The sequence below is a fragment of the Macrosteles quadrilineatus genome, unplaced genomic scaffold (genome assembly GCF_028750875.1).
Source record: "Macrosteles quadrilineatus isolate MER2022 unplaced genomic scaffold, UCM_ALF_1.0 Scaffold_7__1_contigs__length_78375512, whole genome shotgun sequence".
Taxonomy (NCBI): domain Eukaryota; kingdom Metazoa; phylum Arthropoda; class Insecta; order Hemiptera; family Cicadellidae; genus Macrosteles; species Macrosteles quadrilineatus.
The window spans coordinates 46,755,405-46,771,665 of record NW_026542600.1 but is presented as its reverse complement, the minus strand read 5'-3'; the positions used below and the strand labels follow the sequence as shown (position 1 = coordinate 46,771,665).

The 16,261-nt window shown below is 33.9% G+C and overlaps 1 protein-coding gene across 4 annotated transcripts in view; it reads left to right on the top strand.

Moving 5' to 3' along the window:
- The first annotated feature begins 7,304 nt into the window (after positions 1-7,304).
- The window catches only part of LOC128997978 (latrophilin Cirl-like), a 171,611-nt gene continuing 162,654 nt past the window's right edge, over positions 7,305-16,261 (top strand). For 2 of the 4 annotated variants that reach the window (XM_054423860.1, XM_054423858.1), the window contains exon 1: positions 7,307-8,146. The gene's annotated coding sequence lies outside the window, so the exon portion shown is untranslated. Of the gene's footprint in view, positions 8,147-16,261 lie in introns of all 4 variants that reach the window. The other 2 variants (XM_054423861.1, XM_054423859.1) reach the window with 2 other exon arrangements.

Here is a 16,261-nt window from a genome sequence, read left to right as displayed (position 1 = left end):
TGTGTGTGATGTCCGAATACGCCTTATAGCAGACGCTTTAGTTCCCAAGTAGCACACATCGTTGGCCCAACGTTGGGAAATGGTCGGCACGGATGGGAAATGGTTGGCAAAAATTTTAACGAATTGCCAACGTTGGTCCAACGGAAACTGGTATACGTTGTCCCAACGGAAACTGGTATTCGTTGGCCCTACAAAGGAAAGAATCGTTGGGCCTTTGTTGAGTTTAAGTATAAAACATTCTAAAACGAATTTTAACGAATTGATTTAATTAAAAGTACATAAATGTTATGGCAGCAGAATATAAGACAAATATTGTAAACATTTGGATCTATAATAAATGTAGTCAGACGATGTTGTGATACTAAATACAGTGGGGAACACCTGCTTAACATATAATAATTATTATAATTCCATTTTTTTACAATATTCTTTAACTTATTTAAGCACATTTTTAATAGTTATAGGGGAAAGATTAATTAATTATATAACAATCAATTATAACAGTACCTATCCTACTAATGTAATGGTAATTAAATAATCTATATTAAAATACTAGTATCCTCTCCAACTACCAGAAAAACAATTCAACTACTTGAGGCCTAAACAGATTAACAGAATCATATTATACTGTAGCATCAAAAATATTTTAAGTATTGTGACCATTGCACCTGTCGGCTACCCTTTCACCACTTGAAAACACTCATATTCAACAAGCACAGTTAGCTCAGAGGTAAGGCGTGAGGCTCACAAGGCGAAGGTACCGGGTTCAAGACCCATTCCGGCCAAATAATTATATCTCGTTTTTTTTCAATTTAAGTTTTTATGAACGATTATCAATTTACTCAACTCATAATTATGCTTTTCATACAAAATCTTTATTATTTTGTGTTTTTTATGTTTAGGCCCAATGGGATGGTTGGCCCTTCCGCAAAAATTGGTTGGTTGGCCAACCGTAAGACTGAGTGCCAAAACATACCGTGTTGGCCAACGATTTGCCAAAGATTTTTGCTACTTGGGTTTTCTCTTATTTTCGGTTTTTTTTTTTTTTTTTTTTGGTAATTTTACCATTGATTATACTATACAAATTCCACGCTATATGTATAATCAGTTATTTTACTGCGTGCGGTTTGTAATACATTTGCAGTGGCGAACTGTTTTATCCTTTGCACTTTATATAATGTTAACATAATTTGTTATTCATTTAATTGGTCGATCTTTTTCAAAGGAAGCACCTCTTCTAGTTGGTCTTCCTTCTACTCTTTTGGTCTTCCGTGGGAATGTCGAAGCCATAATTTTCACTTAAGTTTCATACTTTGCAACATAATCAGTCATTGGTAAGAATGTATGTGTAAGGTCCTTGAAACTGTGGAACGGGTAAAGTGCCATCGACGCCACATTGTGTATTGTACTAGATATCCTAGTAATATAGTGACTCATATTTTATAATAAGAAAGCAGTTGATTATTTTATTCAATTCAAGCATTCTAGGAAGTACAATGTATTGTTGTGTAGGGTAATGTCACTTTAGAGAATTTATGTGTACGCTGCAGGGGTCGCCGGAATGTTATCCCTCTGGAATTTTACCCCGTGGGCAAAGCTGACGTCACTATGACGTTGTAAAGTTTGTTCGTGGGCGGAATTGCACCCCCGCGGATTTGGCAGTCTAATGAAAATAGACAGAGCGTGATAAACTAGATTAGCAATAAAACCGGAATTTTAGTCCCTGTCCATAACTAGCGTTTAGGCAACTGTAGATGTACGGCCCGGATTTTTACCCCCAGAAATTTACCCCCTGATTTTTACCCCCCGGAATTGTACTCCCTGGCCAGATATATAAATTATTGAGAATGATTAATTTTTTCTTTCAGTTTGAATTTAAAGGTAAACATACTAAAAAGCTTATCTTAATTTATTTGTAATCTCAACTAAGTAAACAGGTTTCGCTGTTTAATTTTTATATTCAGGATTTCTGTTTGGAGCCAACTTTTGGATAATATGTATGTATAATAAACTAAGTATCTCATTTAAAAAATGGTGAACATTTCTTGAACGATTTATTATACCACCGTGGAAAAAATGCATTTCGTTGCTGTTATTCAATAACACAACATGCCTTTTTGTTTCTTCAGGCACAAACCATGAGCTATTTATGGTTTGTGCTGAGAAAGGTCATCGAAATACCTTAAATAATAATAGTAAAGGTTAAGCTTACAAATAAATGTGAGTTGGTGGCTCAGTTGGTAGCGTCACGGACATCGGGTCCAAGGTAGCGATGTCGTGGGTTCGGTGGTTCGGATCCTGGTCGCTGTCCCTAAAATTTATCAGTACAGTTCACCTTTGTACTGTACCGGCTCACCCCTTGCTTTGCTGGATACGTTCCACGCACAGATCTGTAGTATATGTGGACGGGCAAATGCAAGGTTAAAAGAGGCCGCCAACCTCTTAAAAAAAACTCACCTGACTAAAAAAAAATATTTCTTGCCACAGAGTAAAACTTGTTGATGTCAAAATATACAATTATAAAAACATCACATTAATTATCGTTATTATATAATTAAAAAGTAAATAATTCAGCACAATTAAAATAGTACTGTTCGTGGAAGAATGACACAAACTTACAACTGTGCAAAATTTGAAAAATTTATCTACACTCTAAGGCCCTTAAATCACCACGGCGAGAACGTTCTGCACTCTAAATGCACTTAAATCACGGTGATTATGTTCAGTGAGTGTTCAATTAAATGTTGATCACTGCAGTGATCCAGTTCGAGCTTCTTGACCAATCCAAAATGATCCAATATGACGGAACACGGAACTGGCGACACTGAGCACTGACTGAGCAGTGAGCAGAGTGGTAGCCTCTCTATTAATACACCTACCTACCTATGTGCTCTATGGTGGCACTGCGGGCGCTGTTGTGTTTTCGGTCTAGCTCACCCCACTCACTCCCGACTGGCAGAAGCCGATGCGCTCATACACTCCACCATTACCTTTTTATTTGCTGGTCTGTTGAAATATTATAGAGATAATATTTCTTAAGCATGTAAAACTCTTTTTACTATTCTAAAATGTATGCCTGTTTTGTTTCTTGCAGACAATTACACAGGCGAACTCTTTACAACTACACATTCACTAGATTTGATTTTCGATGTGCATACAACTGATGTCGGTCTTCCAATTCATACACGGTAAAACAATCAGTAATTACAAAAAGGATAGAAAATACAATATCTGTAATTTCAAACCCATATCGAAAACATATAAGACATTTCTGAATAGAATAAATTTGTTCAGTTTTAGCCGAAGATCTATGTTTGACGTAATCGCGAGTCTTTTTTTTCGCTGTTTTGTGACATATTTTGTAAGAAACATTAACATCACACAGTGAAAGAATAAAGTATCGCGTTTGGTTTACGTCAAACATAGGTCTTCCGAAAAAACTGAACAAATTCATTCTATTCAGGAATGTTTAAATATGTATAATGTTTTCGATTAATAAAATTAAAAATATTTTACTATGTATTATTTCTTTGCAATAACTTATTATTTTACCTTGTACAATAAATTTGCAACTATAGCGATATCAGTTGTCTAAAACATCAAAAATCGAGTTTAATTATTAGTGAATGTGGTTTAGTGTCTCGGACCTACGTGCGGTAGGGACGGGTTTTAATCCCCGGCACATACAAAAAACAATAATGATTGGATATCCATTCTGTGAATATGATACTCGTACAGTGTTAATATAAAATATAAATAAATACCTCGATTTAATCTGTCCTGATCTTTTTCTAATCAAAACATTTAGAGGGAAAATCATTTCAATGAAACAGTTTTTAGAGAATTACCATTAAAGGTCTCGTTGTAAGACCTGGACCCGGGACTGATTTGCATTTTCGTTTTGATTTTCTCAGAGGCCAAAAACAAATTTAGTTAAATTTTTTATATATGTAGGTGTATCAGTGAAAGCGATAACTCGAGTACCATCCGTTTAAATTCATTTATAAATATATTATATGTCCGTTTGCAAGATAACTCGAGCAAAAACTATCCGATTTCGATTAAATATGGTACAAACGTACAAACCTACGTTTATTCGAAAGAGTTCGTGAACCAGCATGATCAGAGAGCATCGCTGGGTTTTATGGGATAAAAATTAATTTTTCTCGTTTTTGACCCTCGAAACATAAATTTCCCCAATTTCTCTCCAAACAGTTTTATGGAGTTTACAAAATAAATTAGTATATTGAAGTGTTTTTGTATGGTTATTGGTTACGGAGAAAATGCAAATAATGTAAATTTAGAATTCCCATATTATTCTTTTGGAGAATAAGTAAACTGTCGTAGTTTGCTTGTTTATGGATATGTAATCTTTCTAATAAAACCTGGCAAATTTATTTATTTTACACTAAGATATTAATATTTTACTAAAATCACACTTGATTACCCTCTTGTAGCAGCAAACCTAGGTACCCATTAATGAAATTCGCTTAGTCTGCAGGTTTGCTGAGGCGGGGGTATTAAGTAAAGAGATGTATGCTTCTTTGTTGTATGTAAAAGGATGTACGTTTTAACAGTGTTCATATCCGAGGAACAAATATTTTGAAGGTAGACTGACACAATAAGATGGGTATTTTGTGACATTTAGTGGGCGCAGGTGCAGCATATGGTAAAATGTGACGTTTGGTATAGGTAAAACTATTAGGCAATGTCTGGAGGGATAATGGAATTCTTTTCTCCAATAGAAATAAATTTGACGTTACAAGAGATCACCTGTCTCATTTTGTACATTATTTAATGTTTTAAAATAATAACTGATTTAGTATAGTTTGATGTATATTGTAAGGTAGAAAAACTTATAATATTTTCCATTCTTCCTCTGTCAGATTTATTCAATATAAGAATGCAATGTGTCGATGGGTTGAATTATTTAAAGTAAGTGTTGAGGAAAAATACAACTGATTCCTTTGAGTTTAGCTGAATAAATTCAGCTTGTATTTAAAAATTCATCCGACTATTTAACAGTCTAGATACTTTTTAATTATAATTAGATATACATTTATTTATTTTGAGAAGTTTTCACAAACTTGTGTTGGCAAGTATAAGCTCAAACATTTTGTACCAAATGTATTAAGTATTTATTTTCCTGCACGTAACCAAACACAGTATTTTTTCATCATATGTTGAATTCAACACGTTTTCTTCGTTAACTTCTATACATAGAGCACACATATTAAGCATCAATGCAAATTAAGTTACAAAGTAAAAAAAAAACATTCAACTACACTGTATCAAATTAAATAACACCATTTTAAGACTGGTTCAAAAGAAAATTTCAATCACATTATCAATTTTAGTAAAACATAAATTTAAATGTTTGGAAGCAGCCTTTTAAATGATTGAAACGGTAAATATAATGTTTTTGTCAAGTATTATAAGTGTACTTGTTGAGCGCAAAGGTCTCACTTCCACGCTTGGTACGAAGGAGGCCGAAGCCGAAGTGCAGGTTCTGCTGGACCTAAAAGGTTTATTGGTCGTTTCGGAATGGGAATGTGAGCCGTTAAGTGTAAATATTTGTTCACATTGTTGCAAAGTACTGTATCTATGACCTCACTCCAAACAATTAAGTGAGTTCAAACATAAAAAATGTTTATTTTCTATGATATTTTTAACTGTTAGGACCGTGTTAGTCCAAATTTTGTTGCATTACAAACTACACAGGTTTGTGAGTATTGGAATGCTGTAGTTTGCAAAATATTGTCTCAATTCAGTCCGAAAATTAAATTCGTATACAAAATTCCTTTTATAAAAATCTTGGAAATAGTCGTGAAAGAACCAAAACCTATAGATTATAAAAACAGCATGATGTGTGTAAGAAACGTGTTTTATTGTAAAAATATCTAAAAAAAAATATTTTTTGATTTAAATATTGTAAAACTGATTTGGCTAAATAAATAATATTGATTTTCAATTATAACAATGTCAAACTGTCTTTGTATTATTCTGCATTAACTCCTGTTCCTATTAACAGCTACACAAGACATCTTACTCCATTCTACAATTTTCCATCCTTCAATTTAGGTATGAATACGACTAATTGTCCCCATTTTAGTTATTAATAAAAATAATAACGAATTAGGAAAGCATTTGTTAACACTGCCTTCATTTCAAGGATGGGAATCCCAGCTCAATGGTTAACGCACAAAGTATTCGCTAGTTGAAGGCGACAAATTAGAATCTATAGAAGAAGTTTCTCCTTTGTGATTTTGTATTTTGATGCACAGTAATGCATTTTACCGGTCAAGCATTACCTGATAAAAAATTACGTTCTTGATCAAACATAGTTAGGCATATTTCTAAGCATTGAAATGGAAAAAGATTTAACTTGTAAATTATACATTGCAAACCCCTATATTCCAAATGTGTGTTTGCAGCGTATAATTTAAAAATAAATAAATGACGAGGAGATGGTGGGATGTTATATACCCCACATTTGATATATAAACTTAGATTACCTCGTTTATCTCCTCTGTGCTATATAAATGAAAATTATACAAAAATAAACCCGCACTATAATTTACAATGTTCGGTTGTGACCTATTTAAGGCACCTGTCTTAGATCATTGGACTTTTAATAAATGGCCCTGGCTAATAAAAAGCCACCTATATTTATAAAATTATTAACACGTGCAAAATAATACCATTTTATGCAGAATTTGGTTTGTTATTTGAAAAATGGTTTTATCTTAATTAGGCTTGGTAAATATTATAATTGAGAAAATTAGAGAAAATAAGTAATCTGTTTCTACTTTATGTTTCTAACAATATAATATATAATATAGAACCTACTGAATTTTTTGGTGTTGCGAATGTTTGAACGGTTTTAGCAATACTCAAATATGCAATAACACCCATTATTCTTTAAAATGTGATATTTTCGGAATTTAAAATACAACTGTTTTTATGTTAACTTTGAACAAAAAATACAACTTTGAAGCATGATTCGGTCCATGCCTTCTTACATTATCTGAACTAAAGGATAAGCAGAGCCCTTTTAACTTTGAGTAAATTAAAATGGTGTTACAGTATTAACTTTACCACATATACTGCATGTATATTATTAAGCATTTTTTTAATTGTGGGGGCGAGGAGGCACAAGCAGGGGACGGGGGTATTTGTCGTGGGAGGCAGGCGGCAGAGAACGAGTTGCGCGTCGCAGGTCGCGGTAGACAGCGGACAGCAGTGCATCCTAGCGTTGTAGTGCCGCTGCATTCCGCACCCGTGTTCGCTAGCGACACCTAGGGACTCGCCAACACAACATACTGTGGTGGGGGGAACTCGCTCCGCTCGCCGCCGCCGCACCGTCAGTGCCCTCTGTCAGTCTCTCCTTACAAACATGGCGATATTGCTAACTCCGTCTCAACATTCGCAGTTTTAATTAATTTCTGAATCGAATGTGTGAAACTGTACGTATTTTAGTGCGTTTTGAGTGCTAGTGAATCCGCTGGGAACGTATATTCTTGTTTCGTCAGTGATTCGTGTTCGAGAGGATCGCTGTTGTTGCATCTGGCCCAGGATCCGGGCTCCACCATTGTGTTTACTGTACAGTCCGGCTCTTCTCCTGTCTTTTCCCAGGCTTTATGACAAAAACCTTCTTAAACCACTATTGAGGAAGTGCACGGTATGTTTTATTTGTGATTTTATTCTTCACGGAGTTGTTCTTAGTCGTATATTGACGGGAAGAACATCGATGCAATTAAGAAGATAGCCTAATAGATACAATAACCGCATCGCTTGCCCTGTTAAAGTCTCCATGCATTTGACAAATCAGTTCGAAGTAAATAAACATGGTTTTGTTTTTAAACTGTCTTTTACTTAAATGTATAGATTTTACCATGTTTTATTCTAGTGACTTTGTGTAATGTTAGTGGTGTGTGTGTACATTTTAAAGAGGATTTAAAAACAAAAATACCTTAGTGGTACTGTGTTTGAGTGCGAGTGTAATTCTGAGAGAATTCGATTCCTCAGAATCTCGTTATGTTTATTTTATATTTGAGTTCCAAGCTCTTTGTTCATTGGAATTGGAACACAAAGAACTAGGAGAGAGAATTTATAACATCACACCTTCACCGTGCAAGCTAATTTGGTAAGTAATTAATGAAAATATATTACTTATGTACTAAACTTATTCCCAGCGTGTTTAGTAATTATTAACTTTTAATGCAAGCTTCCCTCACTTATGTACTCATAGTTAGTAACTAAACGTAGTACAACAACTAGACTTATGCTGCGCTAACTTAATAAACAGGGAGACAGAAAAATAACTTAAGTAATAAGTTTACCCAACCTCCTTTACATACATTATATTGTTTTGGTCATAAATAAATATATGCAAAAAAAGTTATCTTAAGCTTAGGCTAACTTATTCCCATAGTTTCCAAATAATTAAGTCAAACTAAACTTAAACTTTATCCCTATGAATAATCTGCCATCCCTTGTAGTAGGCTCTTCTTTACTCTTTTCAGTCATTTGGCTTAAGTAAGTGTGACCACAGTAGCTTCGGAATTGGACAGTGTATTCTCTACACTAGGCTACCTACGTACAGTATTTTCAAATTTACGATTGAATAGGGCTACACCTTAACTTACCCACTAGATTTTTAAAAGGTACCTAACTGACGTTTAGTTGTTTAACTTACTTACCGTAACTTATTAAATTTAAATTTAAAGTATTAAAGTAGGCTATTCAATTTGAGTTAAAACCTAACTTGTAAAATCATTAAAATTAAACTCTTATGACGACTAAACATGGTTTCAAATTACTATCATTGACATTGACAGCAGCTCTTAGTATAGCTTTGAATTGAAAACTGGTTAGGGTACAAAATAAGATAACAGGGTTAAGAAACCGTAGGATAAGTTTGTAACGAGTTCTAGAATTCTTTGAACATTTTGTTACCGTACGTTAAGTTGGGTAAACTTATTATGGTAGGATATACTAATTTAAGTGTAATCGAGAAAATCGCGACTCTTGCGTTACTTGGGGGGTTTATTTTATTTTATACTGTTACACATTTGACCTCAAACTATTTCTATCTCTTCTCTTTGAGCTTTTTAACTGAAAAAATTCAAGAGTGTTTGAAAATCGCATCATAATCCAGAAATATAAATGACGGTAAGTGAAAAAATGCATTGCTTCTTGCCTATGTAACCCAAGCCATTAAATGTATCTTCTATAACTTAACTGTGTTTTTATAACTAATCTCCAACAATTAACTGCATTGTTTTTGATCTATTTTGTTTTACATTATGTCGTAGGGATGTAGTTAAGTTTTAATATTGTAAGATGTAATGTGTTCCCACGTATATTATGCAATAAAATTGGTATGTGGGAACCATTATAATTTTAGCATACCTAATGCTGAGATCTTAGTTGTATGCTTACAGTATCACCTCATAGCGAGTATTTTGCTTGAGTTAAAGTAGTAGCAGTTTTATAGGCCTATAGGTCACATAGGGAATCAAACTTTTATTATTTTCATACACACAGTATTAAGTTTTGCTTATTAGTAAATATCGTTCTTAGAGGAAGAGTTGAATGGGTTTTTATTGAAATTTAACTCTGAAATGAGTAAAATCTTCAAACACCTACGCTGAGACTACAATAACCTGTAAAACATTGAATAAATATTATTACATAAATCACAAAAGGTGTTCAGAATGTTGTGAAGTGATAATTCAAAGATGGTTTTCATTACGTACCGGTACCTAAGGATGTACCGGTAGCTTTTCTGCGTTGGATTGGGTCCTGTAATTGAGGAATGAAAGAACTAGTCAGAAAGACTTTGGGTGTTTTTGCCCCAAATGCGAAAGAATGGACTCATTTTACAAAATGGAAATAAGTTCAAAAATAGGCCCAATTAAAATCACTCTCTGCATAAGACCATAGACAATAACTACACTAGCGGTGAAAGTTTGGTGTACAATCGGCATGGATTATAATACTAGGCCCTTACCAGTAAGGTACGGTACTGGGTTTTAAAAAAATGTGTTCTTCATTTTCTTTGATAAAGAAACTATAGTTGATTTGGTAAAAAGAGTTTGACTGAAAAGAGGTTTCATATTGCACACCTACCTGAAATTATGATTGTCAATAATTTTTACACATTTTTCTTACTTCCATGAACTAAAAATATCTTTTAAAATGTCATTCGTGTTCTAAGGTTTTTGTGATGACTTTTAAAGACAAATGTTAGTACCCAATATGATTTAGATTGGATTATTCTTGGAATATTACCCTGGAAATACTTGCATATCTAGTTTATTGTGTTAAGTCTTAGTTTTGTGTAGGGTAACCGGTAATCATCAGTTTTCACCCAAAATAAAATAACCGTTTGATAATTGTGGGTAATCATTAATGTAAAAGGTGTTGTTTAAGTTTTTTTTTTTATAAAAGGTTGTTTCATTCAATTTTCTCCTTTAGAAGCTTCGGAAAGTTGTTTCGGTAATACATTAAATGGTATTTGTAATTCTAGTATAGATCTAAACTGGGCAATTAAAATTAAGTTACCGGTATGTATTCTGGTACTTCAATTTTAGCATTCAGGCTTTACTCATAATACAGGGTGTTTCCAAATTGTGTGACATTTTGTGGACATGTTCCTTGGGCTAAGACAAACATAAAATGCCATATATTAGTATGGGTCTAAAATGCCTAGATTTCTGTTTGTCGGTCTGTTTGCGATTTTTTAAATACTATTTAAAATTTTGGGTATTTTTCAAGATATAAATTTCAAAATTGGTATGAATGTGAAGTTTAAAAGGTAAAAAGAGCCTAAAAATGTTGTTCCAATATCTCAAGCCATTTCAATATGGCAACCATTTAAAATCTTTAATGGCAAATTTCATGAAAATAGTAATTAAAAAACTCGTTTTAAGATAAAAAAGGACAGAGAATTTAAATTCAAATCAACTGAGACCTTGTTTGTTAAAATAAAATGACAAACAACCAAGCTATCAGTTTTTTCTACATTCGGTTATGCAATTTAGTAGGACCTATACTTAAAAGCAGCAACTTATGGTAGGCCCTACCTAGTCCTACATTTATACCATTTTGAAATTCCTTGAAATCTTGAAAAATGCCCAAGATATACGGTCATATAGTTTTTTATTCACAAACAGACTGATAGACAGAAATCTTGGCACTTAAGACCTATACAGTAGTCTATTACATTTTAAATGTTTGTACAATTTGTAAATAGGCCGACAATTTGCTTACGGTACTTTTCCAAACTATAATTCTAGTTTTTATTATTTCTCCTTACAATAAGCATTATCCTTAACATATTGTATTTTTTAAGGTACATTAAAAACAGAAATTTTTCCAGTTTTTGTCAAATAAGATTTTAAAAGCATCCATAAATTTGTAATTGTTGACTAATCCATCTTTGGGTATGTACAGTTGATATTGACGATTTTCAATGGAATGTGAAGTATAATATTATTTTTAACTTATGGCTTAAATTTTAAAATTAACCAGCCCTTAATAATTAATACTTTTGAGAGGTATTCTACATTAATAAACAAATTCTTTTACAAAGATTGCAATATTGCCTCACTGTTTTTAGCGAATTTCCCTATAGGGAAGTAGCTATTACCGTAGGTCTCATGGTAAGACTTAGGCCCGGGACCGATTTACTTTTTCATTTTAATGTCCCCAGAGGCCAAAAACACCATTCGTTCAAATTTTTATATATGTATATATATATATATATAGATATATATATATATATATAGATTTATATATATATGTGTCCGTGAACACGATAACTTGAGTAATTTTTATCCGATTTTGATGAAATTTGGTTTGAAGGTGTAAGGCGGGATAAACTTGAATGAGTTCGCGATCCAGCATGATCGGACTATGGGAACAGGGTTTTATGGGGGGTTTTATGGGGTAAAAATTGGTTTTTCTCACTTCTTACCCTCAAAACACAAAATTTCCCAATTTTTCTCTAAACCTTCTTAAAGAGCTTAAAAAAACAAACAATTCAGTATATCAAAGTGTTTTTGTACGGTTATTGGTTACGGAGAAAACTAAAAAAATGGTAAATTTAAAATTCCCATGTTATTCTTATGGAGAATATTGTAAAATGTTGTAGTTTGCTTGTTTATGGATATATTTTGATCAAACTTGGCAAATTTATTTATTTTATAGTAAGCTATAAATATTTTACTAAAAACACACTACTTTATTAGTTTCCTTGTAGCAGCAAACCTAGGTACTCGTTAAACCTAATGTTATTTAAATAGATCAATTGAAAATCAATTCGGCCAAATGGAAATTCGCTTAGACGGCAGGTTTGCTGCGGCGGGGGTATTAGCTATTCCAAGGGAATAAAAAATATTTATTGTATTATCAATAATATGTCTACTTTTTATAATTCAGAGATTAACTTACCTACGGTACCCTAATTTAAACTTAAATTTCTTTTTGCTGTAACAATATTAAGCCGCTATATAGTTGTATATAAAACCAATAAGCAAATATGTATCAAATTTATGTTACAAAACTAAAATTAATTTATATAAAGTTGTTGGTTAATCGGACAAAAATTTCAAAATAATTAAATCACTTGTGTATTTTTTATTACAAATATGAATCAATTGAAAATTCAGTTTGATCTAAACCCTCCTTAAATCAATATTGGTTACCGGTACTTAGTTATTAAAATTCCTTTATTCACACCTTTATGTATAACCATTACTTTGATGTTAACGAAAAGCCTTGCAACTTTTTAAAGTAAATGTGTAGCCTACCTTAGTTTTAATGATAATTACTGTACGATCTAAAAAAAAATAAACTTCTAACTAAGTTATATTTATATATTTATTTAAACTCGACGAAGACCCATTTAAAAGAAAACCTAAAATAAAGTACAAAAGGTGGCTAAACTAGATCATTAACGTAATGTCTTTAAAACTATTCTTTCAAATAAATAATTTATTCCCACAAAAAGTACCTGAAACAGCTTCAACAATAGGGCCTAAACTTTTCAATACTTCGTAAAAATCAACCAAGTAAGGTTATCAAACAACTATAGTGAACTTAATGCCCCGTCGGATATTTTTGAATGTGCCTCACTATGTTTTCTTTCACAACTATTTCTCTAGCAGCTGTTCGCTACAGGCCTACACATGCGCTGTTCTAGGTTTAGTCCTAGGCCTAATCACCCTCTTCACCCTCCATTCTCAGACCTCTCAATGTTTCGATACAATCCATTTTTTAGCCCGGCTTTCATTCCATCCATATGCTCCATTCGGAAACATGATTGTTTTCTAGTTCGTTTCATTTTTAGCCATCAGTTCATTTTGGAGATTACCAAAGTGGAAATGGTTCATAGGTTCTCTCTGATGCATATAATAGAATACGATATATCGCTTGACCAACCTAAACGATTTTTCTTGGGATTCAATTAAATTTTATCGATGTCAAATGTTGTTTACCAATAAGAGTACGGATGTTTTTGCCCTTTAGTTTGTTACTTTCCTTTACGAAATGACTCTAATATAATAGGTTAATTACGAAATCATTATATGGAATAGATCTATATGTGTGTTATAGAGTCCACATAAAAAGGTTTGGCGTAATCATGTTTAAGCTACAAACTCTTTACTTTAACGAAGTAAATATATTAAATGATTAAAATATAGGATGTTATTGATACAAATTGTTTTTAATGGTGCTAGGATTTAATGCTAGGTATCTATAATTTATAATTAAGTTATAGCTTTTATTATTGTGTTTTCAACATCCATCCGAACTAGAAAAATTGCCGTTTTGTAATATACATACATCATATAGCCTGTAATGTATTGGTCGGATGAATAATACAAACCATGAATAAACATTTTGGATAAAAAACTATTATAACTTGTAACGTAATATTCAAGCACGTACCGTTACAAAAAATCATTGATATATATACCAAGATCACCAGGCACTATTTTCAATAGATATGCAGGTAAAAAAACTTAACTAATTAAAAAATTGTCGTCTGTTTTTATTTAAATTATCTCAACGGAATTCACCATGAAGTGCTTTACAAAAGAGTATGACTATAATATAATAATATAAGAGTTGTTGTCAAACCTGTTTTATATGAACTACCTACAAAGTAGCACGCAAAACTCCTTTATGTTGTGATAAAAATAATGTTTGGAAACTAGATATTCCTGTCGATTTATTACTACTATCTTCGTTTAGTTCCGAATGCCAATGATTGAACCATTGTATGTTTTTCCAAGCGAAGTATTCATTTATTCACTAACACATTCATCCCAGCTTTAGTGGTTATGATCGACCTGCGTAGGGGGTTTGGTTAAATTTTCTGCTCGCATGCTGATTGGAGTATTGTTGGTCCTGATACACGAGCCAGCCGAGCACCTCAAACAGGATGTGGCACGGGCAGTAGAGCAACACGGGGTACAGACATATGCTCGCATTGTTGGTTTGTGTAGCATTGTTTTACACCTTGAGAATTCCATGCTTTGTATTAAGCCTCCAATAAACAATAGGGGCGACAAGTTTTTTGCACACCTTTTTTTGCATTTCATTGTTTGCTATAAGTAAATTTACTCTATGCACCGGCCTCTGTAATTCAAGAACATAGATGAACTAATCCATAGCCAAATTGCGTACCGATATGAAGTCTATAGCTAAACACGGCAGGGGTAGTATCAAACTTGTAGTTTTGTTCATATCCTTGTGACATTGTTCGCTAGTATCGGAGTCTCTGGAATCCCAGGCTGTGTATCAAGTCTCCAACCAAACACGGAACGGACGTTAGCAAACTTGTAGTTTTGTTCATATCCTTGTGTACTTTTGCTGCATGTGGCATTGTTCGCTAGTATTGGAGTCTCTGGAATGCCAGGCTATGTATCAAGTCTCCAACCAAACACGGAACGGACATTAGCAAACTTGTAGTTTTGTTCATATCCTTGTGTACTTTTGCTGCATGTGGTATTGTTCGCTAGTATTGGAGTCTCTGGAATGCCAGGCTGTGTATCAAGTCTCCAACCAAACACGGAACAAGCAGTATCAAAGTTTTGTTCACAATCCTTGTGTACTTTAGCTGCATGTGGCATTGTTCGCTAGTATTGGAGTCTCTTTAATCCCAGGCTGTGTATCAAGTCTCTAACCAAACACGGAACGAGCAGTATCAAAGTTTTGTTCATATCCTTGTGTACTTTTGCTGCATGTGGCATTGTTCGCTAGTATTTCTGGTATGCCAGGCTGTGTATCAAGTCTCCAACCAAACACGGCACGGGCAGTAGCGGCGTGGCGGCGGCCGGTTCGGGTCTTGATGAAAGGAGGTGTCCTTGGATGTTCGTAGTCCTCAGTCTTGCCGCCGTAACGCCGAGCTAGCCCGTTACCTTTCCTCTCGGTTCGCTATGTGGACTCCACTTCCCCCTCCGTCCCCTCCACCTCTGTCTTCTCTTCTCGCGATTCTCTTGTTCCCCGATCACCATTCCATTCCAACTCGACGTTCCCACTCAATTAAAATTGCCTTGCAAACATCTTGTCGAATGCGTTTCTTCCGACGATGTCGAACCTAATGCGTCCGCTGCCGGGTCTGCGTAAGCGCACCACGTCATTTGGGAAACTTTGGAGGATTTTGACAAACCGATTAGACGATTTTCATCTTTCATGTAGCAATCTTGTCTTTGATAATGTCTTTGTCTTGTCTTGGCTGTTCATATAGCTCGTACCAGTTTACGTGTGGTGTTGTCTAAATTTGAGAGGACTTAGCTTTTCTATTTTGAGAGAAATTCAACTTGAAAGACACATCTTTGTTTCGATAGCCAGTACAGAAATCGCCAAACATAATCGACTATCCTAAACTGCACCACATTGCAACCTATTTTAAGTACGGAGAATGTTAGCATTCTAACGAATAGGAAAGTAGGATTCCAGTACAGTGCCGTACTTATATACGGTATGTATGTACTTAAGTGTATGAGTGCTAGCAAACATTGTGAGTTTCAAGCTAATACCGGGCACTATGTTGTTGCTATTCCTAACCGTCCATCACCTATTAGTGATTGAGTAGTATAACTACAACCATTGTTATCATGTGATTTGAAATGCTCGCCCATCCATAAATAACCTCGTATGTTGGGTAGGAAATATCTTTTCACTAAGGACAAAACCAAGCAGTAGACCTACACGAATGTCGCTTGATGAATAAAAAAATGGTTCA